Source organism: Oryctolagus cuniculus, chromosome 8 (assembly GCF_964237555.1).
Source record: "Oryctolagus cuniculus chromosome 8, mOryCun1.1, whole genome shotgun sequence".
Classification (NCBI taxonomy): Eukaryota; Metazoa; Chordata; class Mammalia; order Lagomorpha; family Leporidae; genus Oryctolagus; species Oryctolagus cuniculus.
The window spans coordinates 70,952,929-70,979,385 of NC_091439.1; the positions used below are offsets into that span (position 1 = coordinate 70,952,929).

At 41.0% G+C, this 26,457-nt stretch overlaps 1 protein-coding gene across 19 annotated transcripts in view; it reads right to left on the reverse strand.

Annotated features, from left to right (window-relative positions):
* PDLIM5 (PDZ and LIM domain 5) overlaps nucleotides 1-26,457 on the reverse strand; it is a 220,801-nt gene that overhangs the window by 156,752 nt on the left and 37,592 nt on the right. Inside the window, exon 3 of one of the 19 annotated variants that reach the window (XM_070047850.1) lies at nucleotides 20,016-20,204. The exons of the other annotated variants lie outside the window; for them this stretch is intronic. The gene's annotated coding sequence lies outside the window, so the exon portion shown is untranslated. The remainder of the gene's footprint in view (nucleotides 1-20,015; nucleotides 20,205-26,457) is intronic. 19 annotated transcript variants of the gene reach the window in all.

A 26,457-nucleotide genomic window follows, 5' to 3' on the forward strand; every position in this document is an offset into this window, starting at 1 on the left:
TTTGCACATATGTATGTAACTCTCCATAAAGCAATGCTCCTCAAATGATCTATGAAAGACTAGTTTTCTCCCAGTCTGTCATGTACCAATACAAATTAAATTAAATTGGACTCAAATGTCTAGAAAAATAAAAGTTAAAGAAACCATATGAAATATCCACTCAGATTTTTTCTTATCAAATTCAATACACATGAAATTACTCTGTCAAACAACTACTAAAGTTTCTAGACATTTACTCTCCATTTGGTACTCATTTACTTCTCAAAGCGCACCAAGAGTACTGCTGGTCTGTAGACCACACTGTGAGTACACTCCTTTGAGGCAATCACTGCATTTTCTCTTAATGTCCACAATACATGGACTGAAACATAACAGATAATAAACATTTGATGGATTACCATACTGTAAATCAAAGATATTTCATAAACAGGCTCTTATTTAGTGGCAGAAATCGTTTCCTTTTTTGCTCTTCAGTAATCAAAAAGGGATGAATAAATACTGTATATTTTAGCAAACATGTGGCGTTTTCTTTAAAATTGCTTCTAAAAAGGTTCACAGTTAAATTTTTTCTCTCTGATACTAGACTGACAGCCAGATTATTTGTGGCCATTTATAATTCCTAAACTGTATATGGAAGTGCCCAATATCCAACACCCTTGGCAACTATTAGAATTCAAAGGAGGGCCGGCGCCGCGGCTCAATAGGCTAATCCTCCACCTTCTGGCGCCAGCACACCGGGTTCTAGTCCCGGTCGCCCCTCTTCCAGGCCAGCTCTCTGCTGTGGCCCGGGAGTGCAGTGGAGGATGGCCCAAGTGCTTGGGCCCTGCACCCTATGGGAGACCAGGAGAAGCACCTGGCTCTTGGCTCCTGCCTTCGGATAGGCGTGGTGTGCAGGCCGCAGCGCGCCAGCAGCGGCGGCCATTGGAGGGTGAACCAACGGCAAAGGAAGACCTTTCTCTCTGTCTCTCTCTTTCTCACTGTCCACTCTGCCTGTCAAAAAAAAAAAAAAAAAAAAAAAGAATTCAAAGGAAACCTGAGGGCAATTCTTGCTTTCTTGCTCTACTTCCAGCAAGTCATTTACATATCTGGCCTCATTCAGTACAGCTACACTAGATGGTTGGATCAGATGTTGTCCCTTCCAACTCTAAGACGGAACAAATATTTACTCAGACTTCACCATTTTTCATTATTCTAAACAGTCATTACCGCTATTATCCACTTCCCATTTGGGCACTAAAATAAAATCTGTATTATTCTCCAATTGTTTCACATATATTATTATTATTTCTCTAATATAAAATATTAAAATGTTTGACAGAATTCCTGAGGTTAGCATGAAATGGTTAAAACTAGCCTTGGTTCTAAGATTGGGAAAGATGAGGTCATTGATTAAAACAGAAACAGAATTAAGACTACTAGATGAACATGAATCAAGATAAATTCAAACACCCAGAAGTCAAACTGGAAGTTACTAAAAGATCTGGGTCTTGGTATAGTAATCTAATACGTGGGAAGCTATAACTAGCATTGTAAACAAAGCTTCAGCAATCACCAAGAAGGCAAAGACTGAGGAACCATCCGAAACAGGTTAAAGCAAATTAAAAAACTCTAGGATGTTACTGAAAAGGGAATTTTTTAAAAACATGGTAGACTTATTTAAATAGATCATACAAATGATTTCCTTATTGCTTCTGGCAAAAGGGTAATTCTCAGAAAATACCACATCAAAAGAAACCTCAAAAGTTGGAGGTTCATACTCAAGAGAGAGCCTTGTTTTTCAGACCTCAAATGATTTTTTCTTTAGAATGAATTTATCTAAAAGACATGAATCTTATTTCCAGTGGTGGCAGCTAAGTTCTCTGACATGTACTATTAAATTGAACATTTATTCATCTACCATACAATTACTGAGTGATAACATGGAAAACAGATGCGGTTACCTATAAGAATGAATTATTAGACTAGTGAGGAAAGCAAATATCCATTCCTTCTATCATTTAACAGATAGATGTTTAAGTGTCCACTATGCATCAGGCATAGTGACACAGCAATGGGAAAAATGAAGCCTTGCCCAAAAGGAACTTAAATTCAGCAGAAAAATCAACAAATATAAATGCAGATATGCAATAAAGTCAGAAGTAAGAAGTGCTACCAAAAAAAAAAAAAAAAAAGAAACAATAATAGGGCAAGGGAAGAGTACAGAAAGTACCAAGAGATGTTATTCTAAGGTTGGGTGGTCAGGGAAGACTTCCTGGGGAGGTGACATTTGAACACATATCAGAATGAAGCAAAGAATGGAGTCACGAAGAGATCTAGAGGGAGAACAGAGTTCAGCCCTGGCCTAAAATGCAGGCATCTCATATGAGCAATGGTTCAAGTCCCAGCTGCTCCACTTCAGATCCAGCTCCCTGAAAAAGCACCTGGGAAAGCAGCCGAAAATAGGCTAAGTCCTTGGGCCCCTGCATCCAACTGGGAGACCTGGATAAAGCTCCTGGCTCCTGGATTTGGCGTGGTCCTACTCTGGCTATTGCAGCCGTCTGGGGAATGAATCAGCAGATTGAAGGCCCCTTTCTCTATCTCCAACTCTCCCTCCCTCTCTCTGTAGCTCTGTCTTTCAAATAAATAAAATAAATCTCTTAAAAAAAAATACGGGCAACAAAAACCTTACTCTTTAAAAAAAAAAAATAGGAGAGCATTCTAGGCAGGGAGACAAGTAAAAAGAAATGATACTCTGGGCTACTACAGAATGATGAAATTCAAAGATTGTTACTTACATACCTAAGCAGGATGAAGAAAGTTTTCTAGACATAATTACAATTGCTTTCAGATCTAAAAAATGAGACAGAGAGGTTCTGTAGCCTAGTAAGACAGTGGATAAGCTACCATGTCCCATATCAGAGTGTCTGGGTCCAACACCCAGCTCCAGCTCCTGACTACACAGCTTCCTGCCAGTGCAGACCCTGGTAGGCAGTGGTAATGACTCAAATACTTGTGCTCCTGCCACACAGATTGGGAAATTCGAACTGAGTTCCAGGCTGCTGGCTTTGGCCCAGCCCAACCTTGGCTGTGGTGGACATTTGGGAAGTGACCCAGCAGATGGCAAATAGCTCTTATATCCCTCAGTCTTCAAAATAAATAAATAAATAGGAAGAAAATGACAGGGAATCTGTTAAGGACAGTTACCAAGGACTGTAAGGCTGACCAAAAGTCATCCATTGGAGGACACAGTATATGACAATAAATAACTGCTTCCACATCAACTGATGTGATTCCATTTCTCACAGCAGACTGCTTATATTATATGGCAATCACTAATGGATGCCACATTATTTCCATGAAATCCATGCCTTCCAGCTCCTGGTTTGTTCCAGTGCTTTTTCTACTACACATATGCTCTTACCCATTAGAGAAGATGGAGAAGTCTTCAGCTCACGCCAGCTCCAGAAAGCACGGCCTCAGGTTCTCTCACACATCTGCAGTCTTTCAGAGCCAAAGCTCATCAACACTTGACCTAAGAATCCAGGTTTCTGATCTCTTAGCTCTCTTTGTTTATGTCATAACTATCCTCTATATCCCCTATAAGCTTCCTGTGACTTTTCTTATGGTCCCAGCTTTACTTTAAACCAGCTTGTACAGTTGGTTTTTATCAGGCTAACACCAAATGTCTGTAGATCATTTTAAGCTCTCTGGTGTCTACTCACAAAGCACTGATTTATTCTAGATGTTCTATTCCCTAGACAGAAATTAAATGCACAATCACAAACTGCTGTTAGCAATGGAAAGGAATTGTTCTTACATTAGCACCATTCTTCTTCTTCTTCCCGCCTCCCACTAAACTAAGAATAAAAGAAACTGGAGCAACAGTGGATGATTCTTGCTCTGGTGCAGTGGCACACCATGTGTTTCTGTGCTCTGGGTGAGGCGAGACCTGGAAGGGGACAGGGTGCTGATGGCAGGAAGGGAGTCTATTAAAGTCAAGTCACTGCTCCTGGTTGTGCAGTCTACTCAGGGCTATGAATGAGAGAGCAGAGGGGACTGAGATTTCTGGTTGCCTTGATAAGGTATGCCTGCCTGGATAAGTGACTGGTAGCAAGAGAAGAAAAGGGCAGGCAGTACATCAGAGAAAATGAAATATTTAAAAACAAAAATTATTTATTTTATTTGAGAGACAGGAAGATGGAGGATCGAGAGAGAAACAGAGTGCCTATCTGCTAGTTCACTCCTCAAATGCCTACAACTGGGGCTGGACCAGGCCAAAAATAGTCAGGAGCTCAATCCAATTCTTCCCAATGGATAACCAAAAACCCAAGTACTTGAGCCATGCTGCCTCACAGGGTGGGTGCATATGAGCAGGAAGTTGGAATTGGGGACAGAGCCAGTATTCAAACTCAGGTACTCCCACATGGGGCACAGGTATGCCAACTGGAATGTTAATCACTATGCCAATTGCCTGACCCAGAATTATACTTTTTTAATTGATAAAAGTATGCGTGATTAGCATATTTATAAATGTTACCTATCATTGACTGAGTAACCACCTTTATATCAAGCACCATGTTAGGCATTATTTTTTTTTTAAGATTTATTTATTTATTTGAAAGAGTTACAGAGAAACAGGGAGAGACAGACGGAGAGATCTTCCATCCACTGGTCTACTCCCAAGATAGCTCCAATGTCCAGGGCTGGGCCAAGCTGAAGCCAGGACCAGGAGCTTCTTCCAGGTCTCCCACATGGGTAGCAGGGCCCAAGCACTGGGGCCATCTTCCGCTGCTTTACTCAGGCCATTAGCAGAGAGTTAGATAGGAAGTGGAGTGGCTGGGTCTCAAACCAGCATGCATAAGGAACGCAGTGGCAGGCAATGAGTGGCTTTATCCACTGTACCACAATTCTGGGTCCTGCTAGCCACTATTCTACATTCACTTATTACACATGTCATTTTATACACAGGATAACAAGGATTAGATAACAAAGAATGCAACATTAAAAAGTTAGGTCATTTGCCCTTTTATCTCATAAGTTAACATTTTGCCTTAGCAGTTCTTCAATGTATACAAATATCCATCCAGAAAGAGAAGCATTAAGGATACGTTTCCAAGAAAATCTACTCAACAACTCCCTGGGTAGCTTTCTTGTTACTCCCTGCTGGCAATTTTTATAAGCCACTTCTTTAACTTCCAAGGAAAATGGAAAACAGTATATAACATCAAAATATTATTTGAGTCAAAAAAATCTATTCCGGGAATAGAAACCCCTAACTAGTCCATGAGTTCTCCAACTACATGGTTCAGCACCATAGAAATGGAGGCTACCAGGCTGACATAGAGTTTCTAATAGCTCATAAATGCTCAGCAATATGTTCTTTCAATCACTGGCACACGTCACGGACTGAAAAATGGTTCTGGGGGATGGTGTTGTGATGCAGTGAGTTAAGCCACAATGCCAGCATCCCATGCAACTGCCAGTTCAAGTCCAGACTACTCCACTTCCAATCCACCTCCTGCTAATGTGCCTGGGAAAGCAGTCAAAGAAGGGCCCAGTGGTGGGTCTCAACATCTGAATGCAGCTGCTGACTTCAGACTGGCTAAGTCTTGGCTGTTGTGGCCATTTGGGAAGTAAACTAGAGGATGAAAGACCTTTCTCTCCCTCTCTCTAACTCTGCCTTTCAATAAATAAATAAGTGGTTCTGCCATAAAACTACTGGGATGATAACATAAATTTTCACTAAAAATTCTCTGAGGAGTTGTATCAAGCTTCAATGGTAAAGATTACTTCAATTAAACATTATTTTTGTTTTGTTGTATGTTACTTTGATTGCAATAAACAGAAAGGAAGGAGATATACTAGGCATATACTCTACCAAAGTGATCTGCAAACTAAAACCCCTTCTCTTTGAAGCAATGTAAAAACAATAATAAAAAACAAAACAAGCAGACATTACCCAGCCCCAATTTAAATGGCTAAGTATATTTTCTTGACTCAAAAATGTAAAACCATATTTAGGTATCTGATTAAATATTTGAAATTTCCTTTAATGGTCACTAATTAATGATCTGAAATCAATAACATAAACTCTATGGCGGGGGGGGGGGGGGGCTGGTTGAATATTTGTTTCCAGCAACTGGTTTTTAGACTAAGGAGGTATGTATATCAATTTGATAGAAAAGAGAACATAGCAGCAGGCATTTGGCAGAGAGCTTAAGTCGTCATTTGGGACACCTTCACCTCATGTCAGTGTGCCTGGTTGGAGTCCCGCCTATTCTACTTCCAATCCAGCTTTCAGTTAATGCACATGCTGGGAAACAGCAGTGATGGCTCAAGTACTTGGGTTGCTGCCACCCACATGGAAGACCTGGATTGAGTTGTGGGCTTCTGGCTTCAAACTGGCTTTATTCCCAGCTGTTGCTGGCATTTGGGAAGTGAATTAGTGGATAACAGATCTCTTTCTTAGCATCTTTCTCTGTCTTTCAAATTAAAATGAAACTAAGTAAAAATTTTAAAGAAAGAAAAAAAGAATATGCTGGGCTGTGGAAGACAGACTCAGAAGCTCTTTACTGACTTGAAAATAACTCAAAATAGATAATGAAATACCTATTTAGATTTAGATTCAAAAGAAAGAAAAAAAAAAAAAAAAAAAAACAGAAATTCCAACTTGATAGAATGTGGAAGCCCTGACAACAATTTCGCAAAAATAAAATCAGGTAAGATTAGGTGGTTGCATTATCTCCAAAAGTCAACAGAGGGCCAGTGCCACAGCTCACTAGGCTAATCCTCCGCCTTGCGGCGCCGGCACACCAGGTTCTAGTCCCGGTCGGGGCGCCGGATTCTGTCCCGGTTGCCCCTCTTCCAGGCCAGCTCTCTGCTGTGGCCCAGGAGTGCAGTGGAGGATGGCCCAAGTCCTTGGGCCCTGCACCCAATGGGAGACCAGGAGAAGTACCTGGCTCCTGCCATTGGATCAGCGCGGTGCGCCAGCCGCAGTGCAATGGCCATGGAGGCCATTCGAGGGTGAACCAGCAGCAAAAGGAAGACCTTTCTCTCTGTCTCTCTCACTGTCCACTCTTCTTGTCAAAAAAAAAAAAAAAAAAAAAAGCCAACAGAAAAAAACAGCTTTTTTCTTCTAAGTAGTAATATAATCTTTTTTTTTTAGTAGTAATATAATCTTAACCAGCATTTAAAAAAAAAATGAAAGAACTATTCATACCAGGGAAGCTGTTAGTCCATTGTATTGTGTATGTTTATATCATACCAGATTCTATAGTCTGAATGTTCATATACCCTGCCCCTGCTAAATTTATATGTTGAAGTCCAATGGCCCTTGGAGCTGGTGTTGTGGTGGTTAAGCTGCCCCTGCAACACCAATATCCCATTTGGGTGCCAGTTTGAGTTCCAATTGCTCCACTTACCATCCTACTCCCTACTAATACGCCTAGGAAAGCTGTGGACGATGGGCCAAATTCCTCTGATCCGCCACCCACCTGGGAGATCTAAATGAGTTCCAGACTCCTGTCTTTGGCCTGGCCCAGCCCTTGCCATTTGGGGAATGAACCAGCAGATGGATGATCTCCGCCCTCCCCCTTGCTCAGTCCCTGTGTGTGTGTGTGTATGTGTGTGTTTATGTGGTTTATGTGTCTCCCTCTCTTTAACTCTGCCTTTAAAATAAAGAAATCTTTAAAAAAAAAAAAAAAGAAAGAAAGAAAGAAAAAGAAAAAATATGGGGTCTTTACCGAGTGAGTAGGCCATGAGAGCTCTACTCTTAAGAGTGAGGTTATTAGCGTCCTTACACAAGTGTCCCCAGAGAGCTGCTGTACCCTTCCACCATGTTAGGGCACGGAAACAAGGTACTAACTATGAGGAATGAACTCACACCAGACACTGAATCTGCTGATGCCTTGATCTCGGACTTCCCAGTCTGTATAACTGTGAGCGAATTTCTGTTGTTTATAAATTACCCAGTCTAAGGTATTTTATCAATTCACTGGGCTGAGACACCATGAATATTATGTGTAATAAAGTACCACAGAGAGGAACAAACACAATCAGAAAGATATAGAAATTATATCATAGTAGGAATTACTTTAAAATGAATGGCACTGAAAAGACTACACATATAACATAATGATGAAATAGAATTACTGTTATTTCACCCAGCAGTGATTCCTCCACTTGATAGATAAAAAATCTGTGACACTATGATGTATGTATTTGGTCTTCATCCCCATTTCCTGGCACACAACTCCTAAAATGCTTGGTATCTGTAGAGTGATGTGTACTAGGCTCACAAGATGATGGGTGGCTGGGGACACCTGGATAGCACCTAGATGGTGACTGGCTACTGGAAAGTTCAAGGATGATTAAAGGGTTGGGACATTTCAGCCCCACCTTCAGCCTCTAGGAAGGTGAGAGTGGCTGAAGTTTGTGTTGATCACCAACACCCAATGATATATTCAATGATGCTTATATGATGAAGCCTCTGTAAAAACCCACAGAAACTGGGTTCAGAGAGCTTCTGCATGGCTGAACACATGAAGCAGCCTGGTTGGTAGCACATGCAGAGAGGGTATGGAAGCCCCACACTCTTTTCCATTTGCTTTGTCCTATGAAACTCTTCTAACTGGCTGTTAATCTGCATCCTTGGAATATCCTTTATAATAACTGGGTAAATTTAAACAAGTGCCTCCCTGAGTTTTGTGAGCCACTCTAGCTATTAAACTAAATGCAAGCGGGTAGTCATGAGAACACCCAACAGCTAGTCAATGAAAAGTATAGATGACAATCTTCTGCTTGTAACTAATCTGAAGTGGGGTTGGAGAGAGATAGTCTTATGGGACTGAGACCTCAGTCTATTGCATCTGATGCTATCTCCAGGTAGACAGGGTCAAGACTGAACTGCAATGGTGGACACCCAGCAGGAATCCTCTAGAGAACTGACTGTCTAGGTGTGTAGGCATGGAACATATCTGTGTTGAGTGTTATGTGAGTAGAAAAAACACTTTAGTTCTGTTTTTATTTTTTTCCCTCTAAAATTTCTCAGGGAACTTTTGTAAAATGCAGACTATGGAGATTCATTATAAAAGATTCTGGCTTAGAAAGTCTGAGTGAGGACTCAGGAATATAATAATCCTCTAGGCAGGAGCTACAGCCCATGGCTGCAAGTTCCAGGAAGACTTCAATTCTCAGCACAGTTAAGAGCTTGGATACATTCAGAACATTCCAGAAATAAAATGGACTTCCTTGCAAAGTAATGAGATCCCTATTCCTGGCAATGTCTAAACAGAAGGCAGACAACCACATGCCAGGAGTACTGATCAGGAGATACCAAATCTGAAAATGAGAAACAGAGTATGTTCTTAAGAAATTACTGGTGTACAAACAACTAGACCCAAGAACGCCATTAAACAATTTTAGGGACACATTGTAAATGCTCTATCTCCATGAGAGTAGCACAATCATGAAGTTCTGACTCTCATTACATACCACTGTCATTTCAATTGAATTGCAACATTTTTACTTTTTCAAATGAAATGTAAATTTCAATTTCGCTAGAGTTCTGAGTACCAGGATTTTTATCAGCAAAATCATTAATAATCATAGCTTCACAAGAAAATAATGAAATAACTTTCCAGACTGTGATGACACTGGCAAATGAGAAAAGTGGAAGTAAATTTCCCAGGCCAGACAGAATTCTCATTATTCAGGGTACTGCAAATTATTTCCACAGAGGATATTTAAATTGGCCCATTAAGATGTAATAGTAATAACTGAAAACAGTAATAATAAGAAATGCTGTGAAAGCTAAACACAATTTCTTTAGCACTCTGCATATGAAAAATTTAAACTCTCAGGCTAAGAAAGCTGGTATCAGCCAAAATCATAACTTGCTATTTGGAAACTAACAGAAACAAAACAGAGTAGAAAAGGAGTAGAACTCTGAGTAGTCTACAGACAGATATTTAAAAGATCTTTCTTGCTTGTTTGGGAGAACAAAGCAAGTCTGAGGTATCAAAGTTGGTGCAGGTAATCAGATGTGTGGGCATTTCAAAACAGTACTATCATCAGAGACTGAGTGAAAAGGAAAGGAAATCCTCTTGGTAGCCAAATGGCAGATGCAAACATGGAGGAGACACTTGGGGGACCTCTAAAATGTCGTTCCATATGACCTGAACATTATTTCTGCTATTCTTATCCCAATATGAAACTACACTATCAAAAAATCTTCCTACCGTATGATGACAAGACATAACAAAACAATTCTGTTTTGGGGAGAAACATGTAGAAAACATCAAAATTACTGAATAAAAAACTCTACTGGTCTGGGTGTGTTCAGACTAGCAGTTAAGACACTCACATCCCATATTGGAGAACTTAGGTTTGACACCTGGATCTGGTTTCTAACTCCATCTTCCTCTTAATGCACACTCTGGGAGGCAACAGGTGATGCCTCATAATTGTGTTCTGCCAGCTATACAGAAGACCTGAATTGCATTCCTAGCTCCTGGCTTCAGCCCAGCTCCAGCCCAGCCCAGCAACTGGCTTTTGTGGATATTTGGGTAGTGAATCAGCAATGGGGGGGGAGGTTGGGTGTTGTTTTCTCTCTTTTTCTCTCTCATCTCTCTCTCCCTCCCAGTTTTTTGTCTTTTTCTGACTCTGTCTCTAGCTTTTAAATAATTTTTTTTTTCTTAAAAAATGTTACTGGCCTGGGCCAGTGGTGTGGCATGGCAGGTTAAGCCAGCGCCTGGAACACCAGCATCCCACATGAGCACTGGTTGAAGCAGTGGCTGTTCCACTTCTGATCCAGCTCCCTGTTAATGCACCTGGAAAGCAGCGGAGGACGGCTCAAATGCTTGGGCCCTTTCACCCGTGTGGGAGACCTGGAAGAAGTTCCTAGCTCCTGGCCCTGACTATTGTGGCCATTTGCAGAGTGAACTGATATATAGAAGATCTCTCTCTTTTTCTGTCTCTCCCTCTCTCTCTGTAACTCTTTCAAATAAAATTAATAAATCTTTAAAAAAAATGCTACTTGCCAAAGATAGGCTCAAGAATCCTCTTGTAGTAATAATTGAAATACTGACTTAATATTCAAGAAAGCTATTTTTAAAACTGAGTATACCAGTTACTAAACTCTTGTTTCCTGAGCTGGCTAAGCGGTTCAAGGAAAAAAGTGTGGAGAGGCAATGTTGTTTGGACTACATAATAGATGCAAGTATTTTACTTTTCTTTTTTTTTTTTTTTTTTGTAATTTATTTGACAGGTAGAGTTACAGACAATGAGAGAGAGAGAGAGAGAGAGAGAGAAAGAAAGAAAGGTCTTCCTTCCGTTGGTTCACTCCCCTAATGGCTGCTACAGCCGGCGCACCACGCTGATCCAAAGCCAGGAGCCAGGTGCTTCTTCCTGGTCTCCCATGCGGGTGCAGGGGCCCAAGCACTTGGGCCATCCTCCACTGCCCTCCTGGGCCACAGCAGAGAGCTGGACTGGAAGAGGAGCAGCTGGGACCAGAATCCAGTGCCCATATGGGATGCTGGCGCAGCAGGCGGAGGATTAACCAAGTGAGCCATGGTGCCGGCCCCAGTATTTTACTTTTCTAAGCCTTTATTTTGTGACTATCAGATCCTTGGCAACACAAAAAAAAAAGATTTAAGTAACCTCCAACATCTCCTATCTCTAAGCAAGAAAACGAAAATAAAGCACTATCATGAATGCTCTGTTTGCTGATTAAAAGCAACAAAATTTTCAAAATGGCAAAGTAAAAAGGAAGAAACCACCTTACCACATGCCTAATCTGTAAAATATCTGATTTGTATCTGTACCAGTGGTAACTTCCACAAAGGTACCCATTTCAACACTTTCCCTGGTACAGGACTGATGTTAGTAGAGAGGAGGAGGAAGAAAGGGAAGTGACACTAGAGAGTCAGATGCTTTATTTGCATTAATTCATTTAACCTTACAAAAATTCTATGGCATAGCTACAACTATCCCCAATTTATGACTGAGGAAAAGACACAGAGTGAGCTTAAGTTGCTAGTCTACGGTCACAGAAGCAGAAGGTCACAGGGCTACGGTTGTGGCTGGAACCCAGACAAGCAATTCCAAAGCCTATCTCATGACCCCCAAGTTGGCTGCCCCTGGCACCCCAGAATATCATCTGCCACTCTCCTCCTGAGATAACACATTTCACACTCCAGCCAACTGCACAAGTTTTATTCTGGAACAGCTTATTCCCTAAATCCAATGTATCTGCACCTCCTCCTCTGATAAAGCAGAATGGATAAATCAGTATTATTGTAAAGCAGACTGGATAAATCAGTATTAAAATTATTTTGAATAAAAATAAACTCATTAACTTGTTATAACATGTCTAAACAGGATCTAGTTTGAGGCACTGAGAAGGGTAAGACATCAGTTGCACAAAAGCCTTGATTGAAACAACATAAATTCTGCTGAAAGTGAAGCATGACCAAACATCAAAGTGATGATGGAGTCTGGAAGAACGGTGAAATTACTGATGAAAACATGAAATGTTTACAAGGACAATGATCCAGGAAGTCAGTGTCTTACAGAAGGATATCTCACTTTACGAAGGGACCAAGACGAAATCCACAACAGGAGACAAGCACACTGTTCCACAAGGAAAAGGGTACCATTGCCTGCTTTCACTGAAGAGGACCTGCACTGAACAGCAGAAACAGCCAGGACTCCGCATCTTAGCTTATACAATTCTGAATGAAGAACTAAAGTGGAACAAAGACTTTTCACGCAAGGCACGGCACCCAGAGCAGCTGGAAACAAGACCAGAACTTATAATGGAAATTTTAGACAAGCGGGATCAGGATCCTGAGGCATTTCTTCTGAGCACTGGAATAATAGATCAAACACAGTCCCACCAGACAAAGCACAATCAAGGCAACGGCAAGAGGTGTATGTGGTCCAGTCAATGCCAAAGCAGAAAAGTCAAGAGCAAAGGTCACGACAACAGCTTTTTGGGATGCTCAAGGTATTTTGCTTTTTAACTTTATAAAGGGCCAAGGAATGATAACATCTGCTTATTAGGAGAACGTGAGCCAAAGGTGTAGAAGAAAAACTCCCAGAAGTCTTTACCAGAGGAGTCCTTCTTCATCATGACAATGTTTTTACACATTATGCTCATCAAACAAGGGCAATTTTGTGAGCTGTCTGATGGGGAATCATTAAGCATCCACATTACTGTCCTGCTTTGTCTTTAGACTATTTTTTGTTTCTTAATTGTAAAAAATCTTCAAAGGGCACCCATTTTTCTTCAGTTAGTAACATCAAAAAGACTACTGGGATGGTCTATATGGTTACTATCATGGTGTACAAAAACATCTCAAACTTAATAGAGCTTATGTTTAAAACTATCACTCCCCCATTCGCGGAGGAACGACACGGGACCCTGCGCTGTTCCTTTTTGCCCGGCTCTTCCCGGGTTACCTGCCGTTCCCTCACTAGCGGAGGAACGACGCCGTCCCGGGTTAGCTGCCGGCCCCCCCTCCTCCGCGGAGGGGCGGCACCCCCACCGCTTTCCCTGCTTCCGTGGAGGAGCGGCACACCGCCGGCCAGCTCTCAGGGGTTCCTCAGATGTTCCTCAGATGTTTCCTGGTGCATGTTGTTTCTCTCCTCCTTTATAGTCCTCTTCCACCAATCCACGCTCTGCTGCCCACGTGCCGAGCACACTGCTCTCCTCCAATCAAGAGCAGGATCAGCTCCTGCAGCTTATCAGTCAAACTGGTGAGGCAGCTGTGTAGAAGTTGTTTGCTGTCTCTCAGCGCCATATTGTGGGAGAGCAGACGCATAGAATTAGTCTTAGTCCCAGTAATTTAGTCTAGTCTCAGTTGCTCCCCACACTAACATTTATATTTTTTTATCTTTTCATTTTCCATGAGTTCTTTGAAATCTTCTCATGTTGGAAAAAATTTACATTTTAAAAACAAGCATTACTTGGGCCAGCACGGTGGCTTAGTAGGTAAAGCCGCCGCCTGCAGTGTTAGCATCCCATATGGACACCGTTCGAGTTCTGGATGCTCCCCTTCCAGTCGGGCTCTCTGCTATGGCCTAGGACAGCAGTAGAAGATGGCCTCAGTCCTTGGGCCACTGCATCCACGAGGGAAACACGGAAGAAGCTCTGGCTCCTGGTTTTGGAATGGCTCAGCTCCAGCCATTGTCACCATTTGGGGAGTGAACCAGCAGATGGAAGACCTCTCTCTCTCTCTGCCTCTCTGTTAACTCTGCCTTTCAAATAATAAATAGATAAATATTTAAAAAATAAAGCATTACAATAGAACTTGATTATATGTACCATCATTGTAACCACTGATATCATCATGCAACATCTAAATGGTGAAATTATTTGCAACTGTAAAAATAATCAGGAAGCTTCTAAGTGATGATCCAACAGACCTAGATCTAATTATGGCACAGACTGCTAAGTTGTAACAAAGTAAGGCATAGGATAGTATGAACAAATCTGCCATTCATATAAGGGGGAAATAAACAGCTGCCTCTACATGCATAAAAAAATCCTAAACAATTACTAACTACTGGGGCACACAGGAAATGAATAAAGATCTGGGGTCACTGTAATAGAAAATAATAACACACACATCTCTTGGGACCAGCATTGTGGCACAGCAGGTAAAACCACTGCCTGCCAGGCCTGCATTCTATTGGGCATTGGTTTATATCCTGACTGCTCCACTTCTGATCAAGCTCCCTGCTAATGGCCTGGAAAAGCAGCATAAGATGGCCCAAGGGTTTAGGCCCCTGCCACCCATGTGAGAGACCTGGATGAAGCTCCTGGCTCCTGGCTTTGGCCTGGCCCAACCCTGGCCATTACAGCCATTTGGAGAATGAACTAGAAGATGGAAGATCTCTGTTTCTGTCTCTCTCCTCACCCCACCCTCCATAACTCTGCCTTTCAAATAAATAAATCTTAAATATGTATATATATTAAATATATGAAATTTATTTTTTCAGAGACAGCATCACTTTTCCAGAAACATCTATTAACACAAAAGGTATTTTGATGACAATTTGGTCTAACCCATCTTTCCTTATCTTTTCAAAGGTTTATTTACTCACTTATTATTTGAAAGTCAGATTGACAGAGAGAGAGAGTGAACGAGAGAGGGAGAGCAAGAGAGAGAGAGGGAGAGGGGGAGAGGGAGAGAGGGAGAGACAGACACAGAGATAGAAAGAGAATGAATCTTCCATCTGCTGATTCATTTTCCAAATGGCTGCCACAGCCAGGGTTTGGTCATAACAAAGTCAGGAGCCAAGAAGTGGATCTGGGTCTCCCATGTGGGTAGAAGGGGCCCTGCCTTCCCAGGTACATTAACAGGGAATGGCACTGGAAGCAAAGAAGCCCAGACTCGAACCAGCACTCCAATATGGGATACTAGTGTTAAAGCAATGGTTTAATCTGCTGCCCCACAACCAGCCTGGTCTAACTTAATCTTATCTCAAACTATTTTTGAAGCATTCAAGCTCTCATTCAGGTGAGTAACTCCTTTTTGCTCCTAAGGTAGATCACATTGCCTAACCCTCAATAATTCTATAAAATAACTTGAGATTGTTGTATTTATACCAGTAACATGCCTATGCTTATTGTTTAAGTCATGTGCTAATTAAGAGTAAAATATCTAAAAATAGAGCAATATATCAGACAGCTAAAATTATGAGATCACATAATGCAATGTAAACAGCTTTGATAAAAAATGTTAAGTCACACATTAAGCATTACAAAATCCATTTCTAAAACACACATGAAAAAGGAAAAAAAATCCTCAAAATTTTATATAAATTTTCAGAAATCTTCCTTCATCTCAGTTTCCCCTTCTTTATCTTACAGTGGAGACATGCATTCATTCTCTACATATCCACCTAACACCCAGGAGGCAATTTGGAATGGGCAAATATAACCAGTGAACAAGAAAAATGCAGACTCTGTCTTTGTGACATTAGTAATGAATACAGGCTGATTAAGTAAACAGTAAAACCATAACACTTCAAAAGGATTCTCATTAATATGCTGCTTTTTTAAAGCAAGGTAGTAAGAGAATAAACAATATGTCTAGCTTATCTAGTCAAGGGGCCAACCAGGTTAGTCACTCAGGAAGTTCAGGTATTAACCAGGCGGAAGAAATTTTAAAAGATCCCTATCTATGAAAGCAATGAGTTGGGAATGTCATTATAATAGCAAAATATATTTAAAAGTCAACAAATACATGAGAAAACAAAAACATCCCTACTAAATTTATTTTAAGCTACAGGTGAAACACCACATCTGAAATCACTCCTGGAGGTATCCAAAACTTAAATTCACTCAGCAAATTTGAGTGATGAATAATTGTTATACTGGTATCTGCCCACTGGTACAATCCAAATGAGCTAGCTTTTTAAAGCACACACATTTCCTCATTTAGATCACTGGTCAAACATTAGGTTTAACTAAGCAGTGGCAAAATAACTTAATTCTCCTGGTAGGATTTTTCAGTAACAGGTAAAACAAGGTAGCTTTTCCTTCTGTGCCATGTGGCAAATTACAGCTTCCCTCACAAGCAGATTCTGGAGTTCCTTCTCTCAGTCTGCCCATGCAATGACACACACAGCAGTTCTGAAGAGAAATTCTGGTGGGTGACTGTAGCCCCAAGCATTCTATGATTTAAACAGCCAGGTGGCCCACAAGATACAGATTCTTCTCTATTGCAGTAACATATACAGTTAACAGAAATAGATTTCTTTTTATGAAATGAAGTTATTTCATAATCTCAACATAAACCTCTTTGGATGATATGTAAGCCAAATAAGCCACATGACAAATAGGCTTTAAGCTTGAATGCCAGAATAATTCAACAAGATGTTTTTCTCCTTTCTCTCTTTAATAGCAATGTGAAGGTAGTCTCGAGGAGATATCCTAATGAGCACAGCCCAATTACCTGTCCAAAATGAATTCTGTATCATAAGCTGACAATCATTCTGATAGTTCAGTAAGTCTTTTACTTTTTTTAAAAACCCCTATTATGATGTTGATATTAAATATCTGAGTTATTATTTTTACTTCTTTGAATAAAAAGTAATCATTGCTAGTAGGATTGAAAAACAATTATATTTGCAAGTTTAAAAACTAAGAAGGATGTTGCTGACAGTGAATACATTATTGTGAAAATATACTCTCATAATGCTAAACAATACCTCCAGGACACAAACACATTAAAGAAAAGTGTTAATTCAATGAAATCCATTTACAATGCCTTCCTGTGAGATAAAATAATGCAGATGACAAAAAACCATACATAAGGAAGCCTTCAAAAAAAAAGAAATGTATACCCAAGTATAGTCTTAAGAAATTCTTAAATCATAACTCACTCATGTGGTATAAGCTTCAAAGTGTCACAACTGCCTGGCATTAATCATTTAATCTGAAATCAGAAGACCCAAATGCTAATTAGCCTTTCATTTACTAGCATCAGTGAAAACTTACAGAAGTAGTACATTAGTATAAGAGAAATAATTTTAGCTAAATCTTATGTGGAGGGAATTAACTGAATGTGTAGGCTGTTATCTATCTATGCTCTCATTTTTAAGATGGAGTCAAATGAAACCAAAAATTGGCAATGAACAGTCAGTGGGTTTCCTTCCTTAGGTCAAGTGTACATGTGGCAAGCTATCAAGTCCAGACATTCTCTGGGCATCAGTCTCCTGGCCATGGCAGCTTCCAAATAATTCAGCTTGCTCCACTATGCTGCTCAAACTGGAACAATAAAGCTTTCCTCCAGTCTTCAGCTTGTGCTGATCCTCACAAAAATGACCTCTCATAAGAGTTCTAATACCTGCAACAGAATAATCATTCTTGTCTTTACCTACAACGTATGTAATATATTTACTTAATTCCAACTTAACACTTAAGAGAATTTTTTAAAACTTCCCAGAGTTGGTTAAAAGGAAATTGTTCGCTTTTACTACTTAATGAACAGATCAGTAATTCTAGGCTGGATGGACAAATAATAACAATTCTAAATCTTGATTTTTTAAAAAATGACTGAGCTCCATTTAATTTTCATCATGCTATTTAATGAGGATATTAACTGAGCCAAACTTACAGGTCCTCTTTTTATCCCTTAACTTATGAGAAAAGGCAATTCATAAAACTGAATAGCTCTTCTGGAATTAGTTCGGGACTTTAAAGAAAAAAACGTACATCAATATTGATAATTATATCTTACTTAAAAAATTATTTACGTATTTAAAAGAGCTACTGAGAGAGAGACATCTTCCATCTGCTGGTTCACTCATCAAATGCCCACAGTGGGCCGAATTAAAGCCAAATGATAGGAATGTGATCGCAGTCTCCTACTTAGGTGGCAGGGACCCAAGTACTTGAGCCATCATGCACTGCCTCCCAGGCACACAAGAAGGAAGCTGGATCTGAAGAGTGCAGTAGCCAAAACTCCAATAGGGGATGCAGGTATCCCACACTGCTTTGTAACAATATCCACCCCTATAAATTATTTTTAAAAGACTTTCAGGAGGAGAGGGAAGGAATTGGGAGTTAATATTCAAGGCTCTAAAGATGAATATAAACAGAAGGGTTGGCTACAGTCAATAATTTATTGTATATTTCAAAATGGAAAAAAAAAAAACAAAATGGATGAGAGGGTAAACTTCAAATGTTCTGCTACAAAAAATAAGTCAGCAAGGTGATGGATATGATAGATGTGATTATGATAGATGCCCACACTGTTGACATATTTCAAAATATCGCAGGGTAGGCATTTGGTGTAGCAGTTAAGACATGTCGCATATCAGAGTTCGGGGTTTGAGTCCAGCTCAATCTGTGATTCTAGCTTCCTGCTAATGCATACCTTGAAAAGCAGCTGCTGATGGCACAAGTACCTGGATTCCTGCTACCCACATGGGAGATTCATATTGAATTCCAGAGTCCTGGCTTTGGCCTGGCCTAGCTCTGGCTGCTGCAGACATTTGGGGATTGAACCAGTGGATGGCGCTCCTTCTGTCTCATTGTCTGTCTGTCTGGGTTTCTGTCTCTATGATTTCAAATAAAAAAAAATAAGTTAAAAATTTCAAAACATTGCATACCCTTTAACTGCATACAATTATGATTTGTTCATTAAAATGAATAAAAGGGGAATATTTTAAGTGTCAGTTAAAGATTTCTACCTTATAAAATTAAATTCCTTTATTTTCCTGATTCTGGTACAGGAAAGCTTTCATTTCAATAAGGTAAGTTTAAAAAAAAAATGAACACTGACATTACCTATGTTAGAAAACCTAAAACACAGTTGACACTTCCCAGTTGTAAAGGTTATAAACCTTAGTTGTTACTGAAACTTCCAAAGGTGTGGAATATGTGAGTGATATAGTCCGCAAGTTACCAAATACTAAAGGTACATTCCAAAGAGATTATTCAATTTGTTCTCAGTCCAAAGAACAGGAAATCATTCCAAGATATAAATGTGAACTGGAAATAGTAAAAGGTTCTGTAATATGATAATATTAACTCTAAAATATCAGTAAAGGATAATCGATGTCAGAGTTTAAGAACACTGTACAGAAATCATTAGATCCAACACCTGAATTCCTCAAGAACGTGGTAAAAGGCTAAGCTTCTTGTTTCAAGCACAAATATTAGACTGCCAGCTAAATCAATTCTCTCAGCAGTCAAAATCACTTTCTGGCTTTGTTTCCAAAAAATGGATGATGAAAGCATTGTTTCCATGGCGAAAAAGTGACCACATCCCTAAATCAATATGCAGAGGACTTCTGATACTAAACACAAAAAAGGTATACACTACCACATAAAAATTCCCATTACGAATATGACATGGTACTTTAACAGAGATGGAATATAAAGAGTCTTTGGGTAGTTAAATCAGGACTTAAAAAATATTAGATAATCATTTAATATTATACCATAAATTCACCTTCATATAATTGTATAAAAAGAATCATTCACCGAACAGAAAGGTACATGAAGAGTCCATTCATACCTTCTTGTTGGTGGAACTCAAATAAAATTATTGAATTACTACAATATTGCTATTTATAAAAAATGGTAGTCGATGGGGCCAGCATTGTGGTGTAGTGGGTAAAGCCTCTGCCTGAGGTGCCAGCATCTCATAGGGTCCTGGGTTCAGTTCCGGCTGCTCCACTTCTGATCTGGTTCCCCTTTATTGTGCCTAGGAAAGAAATGGAATATGGCTCGAGTCCTTGGGCCCCCCTGCACCCATGCAGGAGACCCAGAAGAAGCTCCTGGCTTCTGGCTCCAGATTGGCCCAGCTCTGGCCATTGCAGCCATTTAGAGTGACCCAGCTGATGGAAGATCTTTCTCTCAATATCTCTCTCTCGGTCTCTTCCTCTCTCTAACTCTGCCTTTCAGATAAATAAATTAAAAAAAAAAAAAAAAAGGCAGCCAAAAATAATCATTTGAATTTTTTTTTTTTTTTTTGACAGCCAGAGTTAGACAGTGAGAGAAAAAGACAGAGAAAAAGGTCTTTCTTCCATTGGTTCACCCCACAAATGGCCGCTATGACCGGGCACACTGTGTCGATCCGAAGCCAGGAGCCAGGTGCTTCCTCCTGGTCTCCCATGCGGGTGCAGGGCCCAAGGATTTGGGCCATCATCCACTGCCTTCCCAGGCCACAGCAGAGAGCTGGACTGGAAGAGGAGCAACCTGGACAGAATCCGGCGCCCCAACCGGGACTAGAACCTGGTGTGCCGGCACCGCAAGGCGGAGGATTAGCCTAGTGAGCCGCGGCGCCGGCCACATTTTACAATACTTATATGACTAACCTTTGATTTTTAGACAAAGACATATACATAAGCAGTCTCCAAAAACCTCGTGGAAAAATGTGTATTATGAAAATACTATGCATGGATTTAAAAAGTTTTCCAAACCAAAATGAACATCTTTTAATTGTATAAACTTTCTGAGGTATCTTTGTATGTCTATAAATAGATGCTTTTAAAAGGATGCTACAAGATACTATTCAATATCCTGGATATTGTGCATCTAATTAGAAAAGATCATACAATGACCAAAACCTTAATGGAACAAATTTTAACTAATGGTCAATCTCTAGAATGACCACATCACTTATATGCTACTTATTTTGATGTAAGTACAAGTATCTACCCAAAGTATGTATAATAAAACTGAATATGCATGCATAGGAATTACATGCTGTGTAACCTAAGACAGTCAGACGTTCCCATAGCCTGTGAAGTTCCAGAACCAGGGACAGAATGTTCCAGACTGACGTGGGCCTGGTTCACAGTTGCTAGGATAGCTACTTGTCTCAATCAACCATTCTATTCGCCCATGACAAAAAAAATAATCCACATACCACCAAGGGTAACAAGAATGCCAAGTCTTTTAGGGCTCCTTGCATTCATCAAAAGAATAAAACACACCTATCTGAACATTCCACAAGGGGCATCTTCTGAAATGCCTCACTCTCAGTGGGTGGTGTACAAAGTGATTCTTCCTGCAAAATTACTTTCCATAAAAGGAGATGAGCTGTACTCTGTTTACTTCACTTCCTTAATACTCTTACTCCACCTTACTCATGAGGAAGTAATTGCCCCTAAGGCAAATCCTTTATGGGCATTTGCTTGAGTAAAGCATTTTATGATGACTAAAACAGCTCAATAAACAAAGAGAGTAGTGAGAAGGAATGCAAAACACATGCTCAACCAGGAGCCCTCAAAAACACCTACCAGTTAAACTACAATTGGCACTGCTGCAGAACTGACTCAAAAAGTAGGAATAGTTAAAATGTGTGTGTTCTATTTTACATATGTACAAGTTCAGGTCCATATGAAGATGTGTTCATGTAGTTTACTTGGGAGTAAAAGTTTTCTATCAAATGACAAGAAAAGATGCTTCATGGCTACTGATAGTACATGTTTAAAGCCAAAGATAGAGTATAGAGGTGACACTATATTTTTCAAAACTTTTCAAAGTAGAACCAAGTTATTTTAAGAATGACATGCGTTTTTTAATTTAAAAAAAAAATTCCATTTGTAAAAATTTAAGAAAGGAGGAAGTAACTAAAAGTTAAAGGGGGGAAAAATATTTTCTCAATAAAATTAAGATGGTAACAATTGCCGGAAAACCTGAAAGTGAATCTTGCAAAACAGATAAGCATCATTAAGGGAATAAGTTTCCTAGCTGTTTACAGAAAAACAGATTGTCTCAATTCAAGAATAATACCCATTATCTCAAGAAAAGTAATTGCCTCAAACATTAAACATTCATATAAAGTCCATCTATTTTCATGTAAAGAACCACTAGTCATGAAGCTAAAATAAACCACTGTGGACAACAAACCCCTACAAACAAGGAGGTACTCATCAAAAGGAACGGCCTAATGCAGCACTTTAGTACACACAACTTGGGGAACTAGAATAGGAGAAAACAGAATCTAGGAAGGATCAAAAACAATACATCTCACACATTTGTATCCTTGACTCACTTTGCATTGCTTGTTAAGAACAGAGATTCCCAAATCCAACCCCTAGATGTGCTAATTCAATAAGTTTTGAAAGAACAAGAATCTGTATTTTTATTAAGAGCTCCAGGTAATTCTGAAACAGGTGAATCCAGAAACACTGTTCCAGAGAATCCCCTACACATCCTCTCAGGTTTAAGAAACACAGATGGCCCATCCAAAAGCGCCCACAGGAAGCCCTAAACACTCCCACCACCACTGTTGAAATGACACAGTATTAGACAAAGCCAATAAAGCAATTCCTGGGCATCTGCAACATATGACCAATAAACACAACAGAGTCTCCATTCCTCCTGGGTATTAGAGAGTAGAAGCAGGCTAACATCTCTAAGGACACAGACTTTTTGTATACATGCAATACGCCATCCGTATTAATTTCTTTCATCAAAAAAAAATGTATTTGACAGGCAAAGTGACACAGAGAGAAAGGGATCTTCCATCAGCTGGTTCATTCTTCAAATGGCCACAATGGTTGGGTCTGGGCCAGGTCAAAGTCAGGAGCCTGGAACACCATCCGGGTCTCCCACATGGATGTCAGGGGCCGAAGCACTTGGGCCAGCTTTTGCTGCTTTCCCAGGTGCATTAGTAGGGAGCAGGATTCTAAGTAGAGCACCTGGGACTCTAACTGGCAACTACATGGATGCTGGTATTGCAGAAGGCTGTTAACCTAATGCACCACAATGTCTTTCATCTTAATTTTAAGAAAAAGTAAGGCTGCAAGAAGCATTAAAGCTGTAAATAACAAACAGAAAACAAACTGAAGGAATATCTGTCTCTGGATCCAAGGTTTTCTTCAAGTTAGTGTTCAGAGGAACAGCGATCCTGAATCACTCAAAAGGCAGAGAGACAAAGGAAGAGATGGAGAGATTTTTCCATCTGCTGGTTCACTCTCTAAACAACTGCAATACAGATCACAGCCGGGAGCCTAGAACCCAATCTGAGTCTCCTGAAAGGTGTCAGAGAAGCAAGCACCTACTGCCTCCTAATGTGTGCCTTAGCAGGAAGCTGGAATGGAGAGCTGAGTCAGAAATCAAACACTGGCAGGCAATCACACATGCTATGTGGGCATCCCAAGCAGCATCTTAATCACTGAACTAAATGTTCAACTTTCCTTGACTCTTGATGACATATTAAGTTCAAATTACATTTAAATTATGCCTTTGCTTCTCATAACTTCTTCATTCCAGCTAGTCAAGTACTTTAATTTATATATATATATACACATATATGTATGTATTTATAGATCTGAGGATATTTTAATAGCAAAAGCTCTGGTGAAAAACAATATAATAAAATGTTTCTTACAGAGCAAAATTAGGGGGTGGGCATTTGATGCAGCAGTTAAGATGCCACTTAGGAGACTGGACTGTGGTGTAGCAGATAAAGCTGCCACCTGCAGTGCTGGCTTTCCATATGGATGCCAGTTCAAGTCCTGGCTGTTCCATTTCTGATCCAGCTCTCCGCTATGACCTGGGAAAGCAGAAGAGGATGGCCCAAGCACTTGGGCCCCTGTACCCACGGGGGAGACCCAGAAGAAGCTACTGGCTGCTGGCTTCGGATCAGCTCTGCTCTGGCCATTGTGGCCATTTGAGATGTAAAACAGCAGGTGGAAGACCTCTCTCTCACTGCCTCTGCCTCTCTGTAACTCAGACTTTCAAAAAAATAAATAAATCTTTAAAAAAAAGAAAGAAGAAGAAAAGATGCCACTTGGGATGCTTTCATCCCATATCAGTGTCCCTGGGTTTGGTCCTGGCTCTGCTTTTTTTTTTTTTTTTTTTTTGGCCAGGCAGAGTTAAACAGTGAGAGAGAGAGAGAGAGAGAGAGAGAGAGAGAGTTACAGACAGTGAGAGAGAGACAGAGAGAAAGGTCTTACTTCTGTTGGTTCATTCCCCTAATGGCCACTATGGCTGGTGCTGCATCGATCCGAAGCCAGGCGCCAGGTACTTCCTCTCATTCTCCCATGCAGGTGCAGGGACCCAAGCACTTGGGCCATTCTCCGTTGCCCTCCTGGGCCACAGCAGAGAGCTGGACTGGAAGAGGAGCAACCGGGACTAGTACACAGCGCCCCAACTGGGACTAGAACCCGGGGTGCCGGTGCCGCAGGCGGAGGATTAGCCAAGTGAGCCACAGTGCCAGCCCCCTGGCTCTGCTTTTGATCCAGCTTCTTGCTAACGTATATCCTGGGCAGCAGGCTCAAGTACTTGAGTCTCTGCCACCACATGGGAGACAGAGTTCTGGACTCCTGGCTTTGGCCTGGCCCAGTCCCAGCTATTGTGTACATTTGGGGAGTAAGCAGTAGATGGAAGATAGCTTCTTTCTCTGCCCACCCCCATTCCTCTTCTTCTCCCTCTTTCAAACAAATCAGTTTTACATTAGGATTATACTCAGCTGCACACAGCAGAAACTCCTTTTACAGCTGTTTTAGAAAGAGTTGCTATTTTCTTCCTGGAAAGAGCAGTGCAAAGGTACGCAGTTCAGGGCAGCTCCACCATGACATCCCTTCCCAGGCTCCTTCATTCTTTCTCCTCAGCCAACAATGGACGCGGATTTATTTCATCTTTTTATCAACACATATATTAGCTAGAAATTCCAAGCACTATGTTCACTTTCCAGAGAGGAAGAGGAAAACCAAAAAAGTAACAGAAGGTGGAAATATTCCCTAACAAATATACAATCAGATTATATTGCAAGTAGTCCACAAAGGCCAATCTCTTAGGCTGCACACTGTAGCCCTTCCCCCACAAAGGCAAATACTTATAATAAGGAGTAAGGGTATAAAATGCATCTGATAAGCAAATAGCAGTGTTTGTCACCAAAAACTTTTTTTTCAGGAGCTTTTACGTTTTATTAACCACTATAGTATAGGCCCTAGAGCTGCCCTATCCCACCCCGACTCCCGCCATGATGTCAGGCCTTCCCAGAAGCCCCTGTCTTGGCTGCCTGGACCCACTGGAACACCTGCTGCAGCTGAGCAAGAGTCTCCCTTTGTTGTTCTGCCTGCCGTTCAAGATCCTGGAGCTGGGATTCATATAACTTAATTTCAGCTGGGATATAGTCCAGCCTCTACCCCACTGTGGCCTGAGCCTCCCCGAGTTCCTGCTTAACCAGTACCAGAACCAGCAGTTTAAAGACTGTGTTGGGCGCCTGGGGCTGTGGCAAAATGGGTAAAGCTGACACCTGCAGTGCCAGCATCCCATATGGGTGCCAGTTCAAGACCCAGCTGCTCCACTTCCTCCTATCCTGCTCTCTGCTGTGGCCTAGGAAAGCAGTAGAGGATGGCCCAAGTCCTTGGGCCCCTGAACCTGTGTGGGAGACCTGGAAGACGCTCCTGGCTCCAGATTGGCGCAGCTCCGGCCGTTGCAGCCAATTAGGGAGTGAACCAGTGGATAGAAGACCTCTCTCTCTCTGCCTCTCCTTCTCTCTCTGTGTAACTCTGACTTTCAAGTTTATAAATAAATCTTCAAAAAAAAAAAAAAAGACACTTATCCAAGAGTTTTAAAAAAATAGACCATGTTGAACCCATCCAGCAGTGCCAGTTCCTCCTTCACAATACTGTTTCCTGTTAGTTGGGCTTCAAGCTTCTGCCTCCCTGACTCAGATTTACTCAGGTCCTTCTGTGGCTGTTGATACTCCTCCACTTCTCCCCCCAGCTTCTTCAGGATCAGCTCAGCCACAGCGGGCATGAAAGCCTGTGGGGAATGGGAGAAGGGTGCTGGGTCTCACTCTCGGAAAGGTAAGGAGTTCCCCTTTCTGGCCGGGTCCACGGAAATAACAGTACTCTTAAGAGGCAGTCCTTCAGGGCACTGCGGCCTCTCCCTGTCCAGGAAGTTGAATCTACCTGACCCCAGTAGGTGCAGGGCAAAACAAGATGCAAAACCTCTCATATGATACCCTAGCCTACTCACAAGCAAAAAGGGTA